Raw genomic sequence first — 13,685 nt, 5'->3', positions numbered from 1 at the left:
TTCATGACTTTTTCTTACTCCAGCAAGAGATTCCCGGAGAGATGGAGAGACACCCAGTCTCTTGGGATCCATTGTTTCAACAGACTCATAGCCAAAGAGAGGGCACAAGAGTCCCTTTTGGCTATATTTATTTTTACCAAGTGTGGTGGCACATACCCTTAACCCCAGCACTCAGGAGTCAGAGGCAAGAAAATCTTCTGAGTTTTAGGTCAGCCTGATCTACACAGGGAGTTCCAGGCATCAGGGGTTACATTGTTAGCCCCTGTCTGATGATGATGATGATGATGATGATGATGATGATAAAACAATGTAACAATGTACTGGCTAGTTTTATGTCAATTTGACACAAGCTATTGTTATCTAAAAGAAGGTCTTAGTTAGGGTTTTATTGATGTGAAGAGACACGGTGGTGGCTATTCTCAGTTGCTAATTTGACTGTGTCTGGAATGAACTTCAGTCCAAAAATGGGAGCATGGCTGTGATCCAGATCTTGAGGCTGGAAGATTTTGATCTGGATTTTGAAGCATAGTGGCCATGAAAAGTTTAGGCCCAGGCAAAGTGATACACCCCTTTAATCCCAGGAGACAGAGGCAATCGAATCTCTGAGTTCAAGGCCAAGCTGGGACAGAGCAAGTCCCAAGTAAAGAACAGGTTAGGTCCAGGCCTGGTGGTGCACACCTTTGATCTGGGCCTTCCCTTCTGCTGGAGGCCTACATAGGAACAATGGACCTTCTTCCCTGCCTGCTTGCGCTTTCTTGCCAGCACATCGGTCGGAACCTACTTCTTCAGCATTCCAGCTTACACAGAAGACCAGCTGCAACAACTAGCCTCGTGGGACTGAGCAGCCACTAGATTCTTAGACTTTCCATTCACAGCTGACCATTGTTGGGTTAGGTGGACTACAGACTGTAAGTCATTCCAATAATTTCTACATAGAGATATTACAGAACTTCTGTTACTCTCAACAACCCTGACCAATACAGACACCATGACGAAGCCAACTTGTATAAAGGCAAACATTTAATTGGGGCTGGTTTACAGTTTCAGAGGTTCAGGCCATTATCGTTAAGGCAGGAAGCATGGCAGCATCCAGGCAGGCACGGTGCAGAAAGGGTTGAGAGTTCTACATCTTGATCTGAAGGCATCCAGTAGGAGACTGTCTTCCACACTGGATGGAGTTTCAGCACTAGGAGACCCCAAAACCCACCTACACAGTGACACACTTCCTCCAACAAGGCCACACCTCCTACTGGTGCCACTTCCCATGGGCCAAGCATATTTAAACCATCACAGAATGGAACCTCAACAGAGAAATTTCGTCCATAATGTCTTGCTATAGGACATTTAAAAAAAAAAATTAGTGATTGATGGAGGAGGGCCCAGATCATTATAGGACTGGTACTATTCTTGGGCTGAGAAAATCATGCGGAGCAAGCCCATAAGCAGCACTCCTCTATGCCCCCTGCTTCAGCTCCTGCCTTCAGGTTCCTGTCTTATTTCAATTCCTGTCCTGACTTCTTCAGTGATACACTAAAATGTGGAAGTGTGAAGTGTACGCAAAATAAACTCATTCCTTCCCAGCTTGATTTTGGTCTTGGTGCTTTTATTATAGCAATAGAATTGAGATGATGATGACATTATAGACTATATATAGAATATAGAATATAAAATATATATATATATTCTTGCTAGGCAGGCTGTTTAACTATAGGCCCAAGCCTTACATGGGTCATAATTAATGTTGGATGTGTTGTCTTCTTGTATTCTTAGCTAAATCCTTGCATTTGACAGTCTATGTGTGGTGATTTCCCAATTATAGTTTAGATAAGAGATAGAATGTTTGAGACAGATTCAACAGTGTATCATTTCATTTGACCTTGTAGCAACTGGGAGGGAGACAGAACAGGTAGGCTTCCTTATCTTCAGTTCAGAGATAAGAAATGTGGCCTCAAAAGAAACTAAGGCGGTTTGTCTAAGTTCACAAAGCTAGTTGGCACATGGCTAGTTCAGAGACCCTCAAACTCCATTCCCAATGGATGGCCCTGTAAAGGAATTTTAATCCAGCAACATGGCTGTTCCCACAAGGGATCCCATCCACCTAGCTCTGTGTGATCCTGCTGGAACAACTCAACTTTAATCCCGCTGGCTAAATACTAACATGCCCTTAATTCACACTTTAAATCCCAAGCAAGTGATATCTAACTGGTGATTCAGAGAAAGAAATGATAAATCGGAGAAGGATTTTACAGAATGAGTCAGAAACAGGATATACCCAACTCTTATGAGAATAGAACAGGGGGCTGGAGAGATGGCTCAGCAGTTAAGAACATTGTCTGCTCTTCCAGAGGTCCTGAGTTCAATTCTCAGCAACCATATGGTGACTCACAACCATCTGTAATTCGATCTGATGCCCTCTTCTGGTGTGTCTGAAGACAGCTACAGTGTATTCACATACAATAAATAAATCAAGAGAGAGAATCCCAGAGAAGCCAGTTTGAATTAGTCAGCTTGGAGATTCAGGCCAGAATAGCTCAGTGAAAACAACCAATAAGAGTTCAGAAAGAGAAAGGCTGGGTTTATTCAGCAGTAAGCCTCTGAGAATAGAAGTCCCAGTTACACGACCCAGCAGAGCTCCAGAAAAGCTAAAGCTGATTGGACCCGTGAGGGAACACTCCTGACAGGCATATGTTTATAATGCCTAGTCGTGTTGGCCCTGAGAGTTAGCCATTGCGACCCTTCTTTTCCTGCCAAGCTCATCTCTTCCATGGCCTTCCACTGTATTTATTTTTAGGTTGAGTTTTGGTTGGTTGGTTGGTTGGTTGGTTGGTTGGTTGGTTGGTTGGGTTTTGGTTTTTCAAGACAGGGTTTCTCTGTGTATCCCTGGCTATCTTGGAACTCACTCTACTGTAGACCAGGCTGGCCTTGAACTCACAGATCTGCATGCTTCTGCCTCCTGGGGTGCTGAGATGAAAAGTATACACCACCGTACATGTCTCTCCACTTTATTTATTGAAACAGGGTTTCTTGATGAACATGAAGCTCCATGGCTCCTCTAGACTAGCTGGCCAACAAGACCCAGGGACCCTCCTGTCTCAACCCCTAACCCCAGCACTGGGAATAGAAGCATTCACCACCATACATAGGCAGGGGCAGGGAGACCAGAAGCTCAAGGTCACCGGGGCTTGCCTTTCCCAAGGGTACTAGGGAACAAACTCAGGTACTCATGTTTATGTGACAGGACACTTCACAGCTTTTAAATTAAGTTATTTAATGAATCTAAATAAAATTTATTGAAAATTCACCAGAGTATCTAAAGTAGTTGATGAGTAGAAATACAAATGGCAGGCTAATTATCAGAATCTATCATTACGCAGTGAACCCAGACAGCACTGTTACCCCATAAGTATGTGCAGTTTTTATATACCAATTATAAAACTATTTGCTAAACTAAAGAAGGACTCACCAGAATGCAAACAGGACCGGAAGTCTAAAGCCAAAGAAGACAGAGTGAAACATGCCTCTAACCCTGGCGCTCCAGAGTCTGGGGCAGGAAGTCTCAGGTTGAAGACCACATAGCTAGTTCAGAAGTCCAGGCCTGGCGTACCTACTACCTACTCTCCCAAACAAGCCACAAAAAGAACAACTGCCATTCAAGTATAGACTAGGGGCTTTTAGGGGCCAGAGAACGGCAACTCTGCGGTAGAGGGCGCTATCTGCCACGGTGCTGCACAGGCAAATCTTTGCAGGTTTCCGAAGGAGGCGGCAGTGGTTTATACCCGCATTAAAGAGGGAGATGCTTGGATTTACCGGCAGGAACCTTCGTGCACCGCCGCTGTCATAACTGATTACATGCCGGACCCTGAGGGAAGAATAGGGTCTTGGAAGCCACAGAAAATCAAGACTACACAGTAAACCATCTGTTTTACGCAGCCACTGAGAAATAATAACTCAGCCAATGATCCAAGCAAGAGGGGCCTGCCAGGCCCACTGTGCCCAGCTCTCCGTCAGCTTGGTAGCTGGGGGCGGAGGAAGATTGGTTTTGGCAGTCGGTCTGCCAGCACCTGACATCTGTTACCAGGATGATGTTCATAACTGCCAACCTTTTCACTGACGGACAGTTGAAGGCCGCCTTCTCAGCCCGACGTGCTTCTGGGGACCTCACTATTATTTGAAGACCTGTATCCAGTAATCCCTTTTCATGCCTGGCCGTTTAGCCTGTCACTTCGTGGGGGAAAGAACTCTTTCCCAGGCCAGGTTCATGGCTGTTTGGAAGCCATAGCAGCGGCAGCATGAAAGGGTACTATGAAAGTCCTAAGTGCTGACCAGGATGGCTTACGTTATCAGTGTCTCTGCCAAGAGCCTCAGAAATGTCTTCTTCACTCCTGGACTAGCCTCTCTTTTTGGGAAAAAAGCATTTGTGTTTATGACACCGTTACGGGGAATTAAGCCATGCTTCACGTGTATGTTCAAGGTTAGCTGAGCCATGGAAAAGTGTTTTCTTCCTTCCTTTTTTTTTCTTTCTTTTTTTCCTTTTCATTACTTTTTCTTTTTGTCTCACTGTGTAAATCTGGCTGGCCTTGGACCTCTTGCATAGACTAGGCTGACCTTGAACTCACAGAGATCTGCCTACCTCTGCCTCCCGAGTACTGGACTGGAATGTTTGTGATACCATATCTGGCTTCTTAGGGAAGTTTTCTTTGTCCCACACTCTACAAAGACTGCCTCCCATAATCCTCTCGATAATCCTGCAAACTCTCCTAGCTTAAAAGGCACAAGAGACTCAAAGCTCAAACCAATAGGGTCTGTTAGCCATGGGATTCAAGGCTGGCTCTTACAGCCTAAGCATTCCCCCTCTCTCCTTACAACACCCCAATTCTCCATCTCAGTATTACTACACAGTGTATAAATGTGTGACAGAGTTAATAATTTTCCAGGTAGATATCGAGCCTTGGGGCTATTGACTGGGAAGGCAGCATAGGCCTGGCAGAAAAGACATTTAGGCTGGGAATGTAGCTCAGATGGTATGCTGCTTGCCTATGATGCATAAAGACCTGAGTTCAATTCCCAACACTGCATAAATCAGTTTTGTGATCCAAACCTATAATCTCTAAAGAGGAGGCAGAGGCAGGAGGCATCAGAAGTTCAAGGTCATCCTTGGCTACAAAGTGAATTTGAGGATGGCTTGAGCTCCTGTCTCAAAACAAAAACAATCGATCAAAATACCTATTTTGTTTTTAAAAAGACTTTTAGTTCCTAAAACCCTGGTCTTCTAGCACTAATACCTAGAAGGATTTGAGGTGAGGGCAGAACCATGTAGGTAATGGTATTGAAAAATAAATATTCTACTGTCCTTTTATTTGAAATTTACAGTGACTTGGAAAGTAGGACGGAGTGTTTAAATGTCTGATATTTGAGACTTTCTTAGGTGGTGGGATTACCTCAAGTTTTGGGGTTCAGGGTGTTTTTTATTTCAGAGAGTTTTCTGGATTTGTGTTATGTGTGTGGAACTTAAGGATGTGCTATCCTAAAATTGAAAGTCTGAAATTGGAAACCATGAATAGGTCTGAGGGGCAGAAGTCAGACATCAACCTTGGGTGTGCCTCATCATGAGCCCTCTACCTTGGTTTTCAAGACCGAATCTCACTAGCCTGGAGTTTGTCCAGTGAGGTTAGATTAGGAAGCCCCAGGGATCCACCACCTCACATCAGGACCAAGATTGCTAGTGAACCTGGGGCTTGAACTTGGATCCTCAGAGACTTGCATCATAAGCACTTGACCAGATGAGCCATCCTCCTAGCCCCTGCCTGATACCAGAGACTTATAAAAGGATCATATTGAAAAGAAAGAATCTGAGGAGTTCTGACATTTCGCTATGTTGCTGGCCATGTCCAGAAGGCCATGCTGGCCTGATCATGATCAGAAATGCCTGTAGACCCAGAGCTCAGGTCTCCTTTTATTCACACCTACATTTTCCTGGTGGTTGCAACATGTTCAGCATCACCAGACCTCAGCTTGTTGTGTCCACGAGGGAATGTAATGCTCTGAGTGATTGCCTGTGCTTTTCCCTACATTTGGGGGACCTCGTCCACGTCTTATTATAGGGAAGGTGACCGTATAGGGACCAGGAAAAGTCTGTGTCTTCCTGCCTCCTATTGGAGCCAGAATTCTAGTTTTAGAGCCTGGATGAGGAGTTCCTGACTCTGGGCAGAGTTGCTGGGCTGAGAGAGGGAGGAAGGGAATGGCAGAGGAGAGATGGAATGTTTCTGTTACATTCAAGAGTAGCAACAATGTTATGGAGAGAGAGAGAGAGAGCCACAGTCTCAAGGCCAGTGATTTTCCTGGAAGATTTCACCACATTCAGCAGCTGTGTGTATGAGATAGACCAATTAGCATACAGGTTCTCCAAGTGGCCCGTCCCGATCAGTTCTCATTTCCCTGGAGAAATACCACCAGGTAGGTGGGTTGACTTCCTCAACCATGTTTATTTATCACAATTCAGGAGGGTGGACACGCTTGTGGGGCTGTGGGTAGGCTTTCTTTTGAAATGCCAGCCTCTGCCTATACTCTCTCATGGATGAAAGGATCAGAAAGGATTCTCAGGAGTTCCCCATAAGGGCTCTGATCTCACTCATTAGGATGCTACTATTCTCTTGATTCAATTATCTTCCAAAGGCCTCACATTGATTGCAAGGATCTCAATATAAGAATTTTTGGAAGGGGGACACAACATATTCCAACCATGAGTGCAGAGTCTAGAAAGCCAGGCATGGCTGTGGTGTGTGCCTGGAATCCCACCTGAGAGGCTGAGGGAGGACGATCATGAACTAAAGGCTAGCCTGGGCTACACAGCGGCAGCCTATCTCAAAACAACAAAGGAAAGAACAAGTGGATACAAAGTCTCTGATAGTCTCAACTCAGCTAATGCTCCACACAGCTGTATCTTAGTAATTAATGATTTATTAACTGGTGTCTGTCTTTCTTTCTTTCTTTCTTTCTTTCTTTTTTTTTTTTTTTTTTTTTTTTGAGACAGGGTTTTTCTATATTACCCTATATGTCCTGAAACTCATTCTGTAGGTGAGGCCGGCCTCAAATTCTCAAGATCTGCCTGTCTCTGTCTCCCAAGTGCTGTGACCAAACATGTGCACCACTACAGCCCCACTTATTCAATTATATCCTAAATATCAGAAATCATTTTCTTTTAAACTGAGGATAGTGACTGGCCTCCTTGAGAGATGGCTGGGTTGTCTTCCTTGGACAGCTTTGGGAGTGCCTTGGGTCACTTGGGCTGGGTCCACAGACTGCCCCCTGCTGCTGGGTCTCAGTCTTCTGACACTGTATATGGCCACAGAATCAGCTGCTGGATGGTTGCTGCTGCCTGAAACAGCCTGACAATCTCATGCTGGGAATGTCTGTCTCAAAGATGGGACCTTTTGTATAAGGTGGCCCTGGAGACAGAGACTGGGATGTCCAGGGCTCCCAGACAGAACATGTGGACAGCTTAGGCTCTGTGGTGTTTCCACAGATGTGCTGCAAACTCTAGTCTAAGGCTTGCCTTCTTTGTAAGTTGATAATAAAGTTGCAAAGGAGTGGCCAAAATCCATACACGTTAATATCTCTGGTAGCTACAAATGTGGCCAAAAGAATTAAACTTTTTTTTATGCCAATAAGGTATGTAAAATCGTCCATCCTATAGAGATTCTGTAGGGAACAAGAAGGAAGCCTAAAGCCTTCATTCCTACCGCAGACCTTTGTTCCACTCAGATAGCCAGAGCTAAGCTAACAAGCCTGAACTGGCAAAGGAGGATAGAATTGAATTATCAGAGAAGCAGGTTCCCCAAGCCAAAAGTTAATTTTTGAGAGAAAAATAGATTATTGAAAATCCAACCCAAGTAAATGAGCTTGGGAATGTGGTGGTCACACACACTTACAAACCATATATCCTAGGAGAAACCTAAACAGAATCACTGTGACTCTGGTAAAAGTCACCCATGCTAGCAAAGATGTCCCCAAATCCTCTCTAGCCGGGCAGTGGTGGCACACTCCTTTAATCCCAGCACTTGGGAGGCAGAGGCAGGCGGATTTCTGAGTTCGAGGCCAGCCTGGTCTACAGAGTAAGTTCCAGAACAGCCAGGGCTATACAGAGAAACCCTGTCTCAAAAAACAAACAAACAAACAAACAAACAAACAAAGAATCCTCTCTAAAGGTGCTTCCAATCGGACAGTCATTTCCTTGTTTTAGGCTTCCTCTTCATTAAAGGTGACATTCTATTCACCGATGACTTCAGCAGGCATCATTAGCACTGTACTGAAATCTGCACTTGGCTCAGCTCTCAGCAGAGTCTAACTCAAGTGGTCTGTGCAGTGCAATGTGTGTGGCATGTTGAGTCAGTCACATTTGTTTTCTTGCCCCTGTTCCCTTCCTTACTCCAAGCAGAGGCTATTACAGTTACATCTAAAATGTCCCCCCACCGGCTTGTCCCCGGCTGGTGACACTGCTTTGGGAGGTTATGGATCCTCTGGGAAACCTGCCTTAGCTGGCAGAAGGAAGTTGTTAGGGATGGGCCATGAAGGAGTTCTATGACCCACCAAGATACAAACAAGCTCCACAGACTCCTCCTGGTTCTCTCAAGGTCTGTAGCAGGAGCCCCCATAAATCCCTCTTCTATGCTACTGCCGGGGACTTTATTGGTGCAACAAGGAAAATAACTAATAGAGACCCCATTATATCTACCTGAGTGGGCAAGGTGACTTAATTTGCTTAGCTCCAAAGTGGAGTCACACCCACCAGAAGGGACTGAGGGCTGTGAACAGGATAACTCCTTCTTTCTTTGTTTCTGAGACAGCGTTTCTCTATGTAGCCTTAGCTGGCCTGGAACTCACAGAGATCCTCCTGCCTCTACTTTTGCAGTCCTGAGATTTAAGGTGCCACCATGCCCAACCTTTAAGTAGTGGGGCTGGAACCCAGAGACTGTGTACACCAGGTAGATGCTCTACCACTGAGCTACCCCTTCAGCTTGCAAATATTTCTTTACATCCCAAAGACACTCAGCTGGTGGTTATCTAAAGTCCCTTATCTTGCCATCATATATTGGAAACATGGGTACCTGTCTATAAAATGATCTTTTTAAAAAGACCAAGTTAGGTGTCCCCCCCTCCCTCACCCCCCTTCCACCCTCCCGCTCTGCTTTAGCCCAAGATGATAGCAAATGCAGGTTAAATGCAGGGTGTCAACCTGGCTCTATGTTTTTCAATGAATTGACTCACTTCATTCTGATAACACTCTTGGAGGGGTATACAGTTGTTCTTGAGCTTTGCTTCACAGATAAAGGAACTGAGCCAAGTTTACTGTGAGTCCTGTGAGTAAGAGGCAACTGAACCCAGCGGAGGACCGGCAGGGATTCCAGAGCAGGCTTCATACTAGAGCTTCTGCATCCTCCACCAATACACTTGGGCCTGTGACTTCTCGTCTGGTTCTGCTGCTAGTCACCAAGATCAAAGTTTACAGGGACCTGGTCAGTGACAAAGTAGCCATCAAAGACACATTTGTTGATGGAAGGGTTCTCACTCAACTCCTTGGCCTGTAGCTCATCCGTGCAGTGAACGGGCGGTCCGTGCAATCATCTCTGTAAAAGAGTTTGGGAAGGTCATACTTTTGACCTTGAGCAATGTCTCTCCAGCCAAACAGCTTTTGCAAACCCCCTCTGTCACCCCTACCAGCTGCTATTCACTCCTGGATGGCCTGCAGCTCCCTACCAGGCTAACCTCGAACTCACAGGGATCTACCTGCTCCATAAACCACCATGCCCAGCAGATTTGCAGTTAAACAAAACAAAGCAAAAAACAACAAAAACCAAAACCCTCCAAAACTAAAAATCTTACAAGTAAAAGAAAATGCCCCTCTGGAGTCTGGAGAGGTGGCTCAGAGTTGGAGAGCATTTGCTGCTCTTAGAGGACCAGAGTTAAGTCCCCAGCACCCACTTCGCGGCTCCCAACCATCTGAAACTGACCAAGCCAGTCCATCAACAGGTTCTCCAGGGCAGGAGCGAGGATTAAAAAGAAAAAGACAATTAGACACTATAGCATGACCCCAGCCAGGTCTGAGGCTGAGGCAGGTTTATTTCTTCCCAGTCTGCTTTTATACCATTTTAATTACATGCAAGCAATAAGGTCAGTTCTATGTTGAGGAACAAACGTGGCAATAAACACAAACAGTCAAGGAACAAGCGAAGCAATACACAAAGTCCCATGATCACTCCACTCCCACCATCACTGTTTCTCAGGGCTTATCACAATGAGCCCACTTCCCTGTCCAAGCCCCAAATCATATTCTTGCCTGAAGCCTACTTCTTTGTTCTAGTTTAAAATTAGATTCCTGCCTGAGCTTACTTTCCTGTTCTAAGTTAGATTCTGAGCTTACTTCCTTGTCCTGGCCCAATGTCAGATTCCAGCCAAGCAGCCCCCAAAGCTGTCTACATGTAACTCCAGTCCCAGGGGATCCGATGCCCTCTTGCCTCATCAGATACCATGCATATATGTAATGCACATACATACATGCAGGCAAAACACTCATACACATAAAATAACAACACCCCCCCCCAAATAAAAATGGGAGAAGCTCAAACTTAATGCACATTGGATTGTATCACCCTAGATCACCTGACTAAAACCCTAGGGCAACAGACAAAAGCTTCATTCAGGGGTCTCTTGTCTTCTGGGAGAAGAGCTGGTCCTTGAAGTGGAATGTACTAGAACTGTGCTCTGAGGTTTCAGATAGCTTCCACAGCCCTTGGAGCAATGCCGCTGCACAGCCAGAGGAAAGAACAGAACCTAGACAACAGAGACATGGCGGGGGGTGGTAGTGGGTAGGGCAGGGGAGTGGGTAGAGGCAGGGAGCAGGGAGAAGGGGCTGAGAAGACTCCCTACTGCAGCCCACCCTGCCTTGAAGCCCTGGGGTCTCCACGACCTAGATTCCCAATGAGTTGGTAAGATCTTGACTTTTACAGAAGAGATCTCTTATGCTATTTTAGTGACTGTAGGAGTCCTTCTCACTCTGTGCAGGCTGGATCGGATTGGTCTGGCACCTCTCAAGGTTGCTGCTTCTGGCCTAGATACTGAAGAACACGAAACAAGCTAATGAATCAGGGTCCCAGCTAATCCAAAGGGAGAGACTGGGCCCATGAGGGGCCCAGGTGAGGAAGTGTCATTGTTCATGTGTGGGACAGGCCTGACATGGGTCTCTGCAGGCTGCTCCCTCCTCCCCTAGGTCAAATGCTGAAAGCCTAGTCTCTAGATAGATCCATGCTAGTGGCTTTGCAGATTGGTTCCACCTATGACACCAGCATCCCCTTGTGGGCATTACAGGAAGGGCCTCATACTTAAGGCTAACTCTGGACTGTTTGGTGTCAGGAGCTGCAGAAACTTGCCATTCCAGTGAAATGGGAAGCAGTGTTTTTAGTCAGCAAAGCTTTGGAAGGCTGATGAGGTGACAATAGAGAGGTAGAGGAGGACGAAAGGTGAGCCGGATTGCTGGACTCTTTTTCTCTGGCAGTCAATTCTGGCTGCTCAAGTCTGTGAACAGAACTAGAGGCACTTGACCAGTTACCACCTCCAGAAAGGCCCTCAAAACCCAGAACATACAAGTCACCAGTCATTTACCAGGAAATTTCCAGCCTTACCTTCAGGTTTCCCAAGAAATCAGGTAGGTGGCCATCCTGGGTCAGTGTCTGTGGCCGAGTTTAGCCCACTTCCCACATGTATTTGTGGAGTTTAAGGTCTGTTGTGCTGTGTGTGCTTTGCAGGCTGCCTATCTGAGTACTTCCTCCCCCCCCTTCCCTGAAAAAACACTCACTTTTCATCTCTTTATCTTTGGAAAAAGTCAAGGTCCACTTTTACTGTTTCCAAAGTACAGGACATCCTAACAAGTGTTTTCTTCAGTTCATGTGCTGGAGCAAACCTCTCCATTCTCCACAGCACAAGCCCTGCTCCTCTCTCAACACCGGCTCTTGCCACATTCAATCCCAGTTGCTGATCCACTTCCATGCGTTTGCACACAAGCCTGTGCCCTTGGTTTCCTCACAGGGAAGTTCTTCAGCTACAGAGCTGTGGTGCTTCCATTGTGTTTCTTGAAGACCAGATGTAGGCCTGGCATATCTCCTGGCCCTGGATCCTCACATCACGTTAGTGCCACGAACCCTCATGTTCACTGTCAAAAGCATTATATATAGATACATCTCTTATCTTTATTTATGTATACATCCGTGCCTCACGTATGTATGTGTGTCATGTGTGCAGTGCCTTCAGAAGCCATAAGAGGCAAAAAGAGGGCGTTGGGTCCCCAGGAACTAGAGTCACAGTTTGTGAGCCCCCTGATTTGGGTGCAAGAGCAGCAAACACTCTTAGCTGCTGAGCCATCTCTCCACCTCTCTCAAGGGCACTTCTGCCACTTTCCTCCTCCCCAGCCTAAGGCCGAACAATATCTGGCCTCACAAGCAGCTCCTGGACGCTTGCTTCACGGAAGGATGTTAGGAACGTCCCTGCTAAGCCAACGGAAGGTCTTACTTTGTTGCTATCGTGGATGTTTGAGTCTTGGGAAATTTGTTTGAAATACAAAAGCAAGCCCTTTGTGGCAGCACAGAACTTTAATCCCAGTATTGGGGAGGCAGAGACAGGAGTTTCAGGACAGTCAGAGCTAAGTCATAAGACACTCTAACTCAAAACACACCACACACACACACATACACACACACACACACACACACAGAGAGAGAGAGAGAGAGAGAGAGAGAGAGCAAACAAGAACAAAAAAGAGAAATATGAGAAATGCAAAAGTATGGGTCTGAAGAGATGGCTCAGCAGTTAAGAGCTCTGGCTGCTCTGGTTTGATGTCCAGTGTCTTAGTCAGGGTTTCTATCCCTGCACAAACATCATGACCAAGAAGCAAGTTGGGAAGGAAAGGGTTTATTTGGCTTACACTTCCATACTGCTTGCTGTTCATCACCAAGGAAGTCAGGACTGAACTCAAGTAGGAGCTGGTGCAGAAGCCATGGGATGTTCTTTACTGGCTGGCTTCCCCTGATTTGCTCAGCCTGCTCTCTTATAGAACCAAGACTACCAGTCCAGAGATGGTCCCACCCACAAGGAGCCTGTCCCTCTTGATCAGTAATTGAGAAAATGCCTTACAGTTGGATCTCATGGAGGCATTTCTTCAACTGAAGCTCCTTTCTCTGTGATAACTCCAGCTGTGTCAAGTTGACACAAAACTAGCCAGTACACCCAGCATCCGCATGGTGGCTCACAGGCATCTGTGATTCCAGTTCCAGGGGGACCCTTATGCATTTGAGGACACCTCACACGAGATACAAGGAAGGGGTGCGGGGGGTGGAGGCATTGTATGGGAACCTTTCTGAACACTTGGCTCATGTTGCTCCCCTGGCTAAGGGTGGGGAGATAGCACAGTGGGTTTCTGGCAACCATACCAGGAGACACTCACAGTCAAGAGAGTGAGTATTTGGCAAAAGACAGGGGATGGGGGTGGGGGGCTGTCCTGAAAGCCCAGGCATGACACTGTTGCCTCAGCCACCTCACGAAGACACTTGCAGATATCCCCACTCACATCTGGCTATATTCATGGTCTAAAAGCAGGGGGGGGGTTGGGGAGGAAGTCAACTACTCGAATTGTAAAACGT

The sequence above is a fragment of the Mus caroli genome, unplaced genomic scaffold (genome assembly GCF_978045245.1).
Source record: "Mus caroli unplaced genomic scaffold, Mus_caroli_1 scaffold_7, whole genome shotgun sequence".
In the NCBI taxonomy this organism is placed as follows: domain Eukaryota; kingdom Metazoa; phylum Chordata; class Mammalia; order Rodentia; family Muridae; genus Mus; species Mus caroli.
This window is presented reverse-complemented; position numbering follows the sequence as displayed.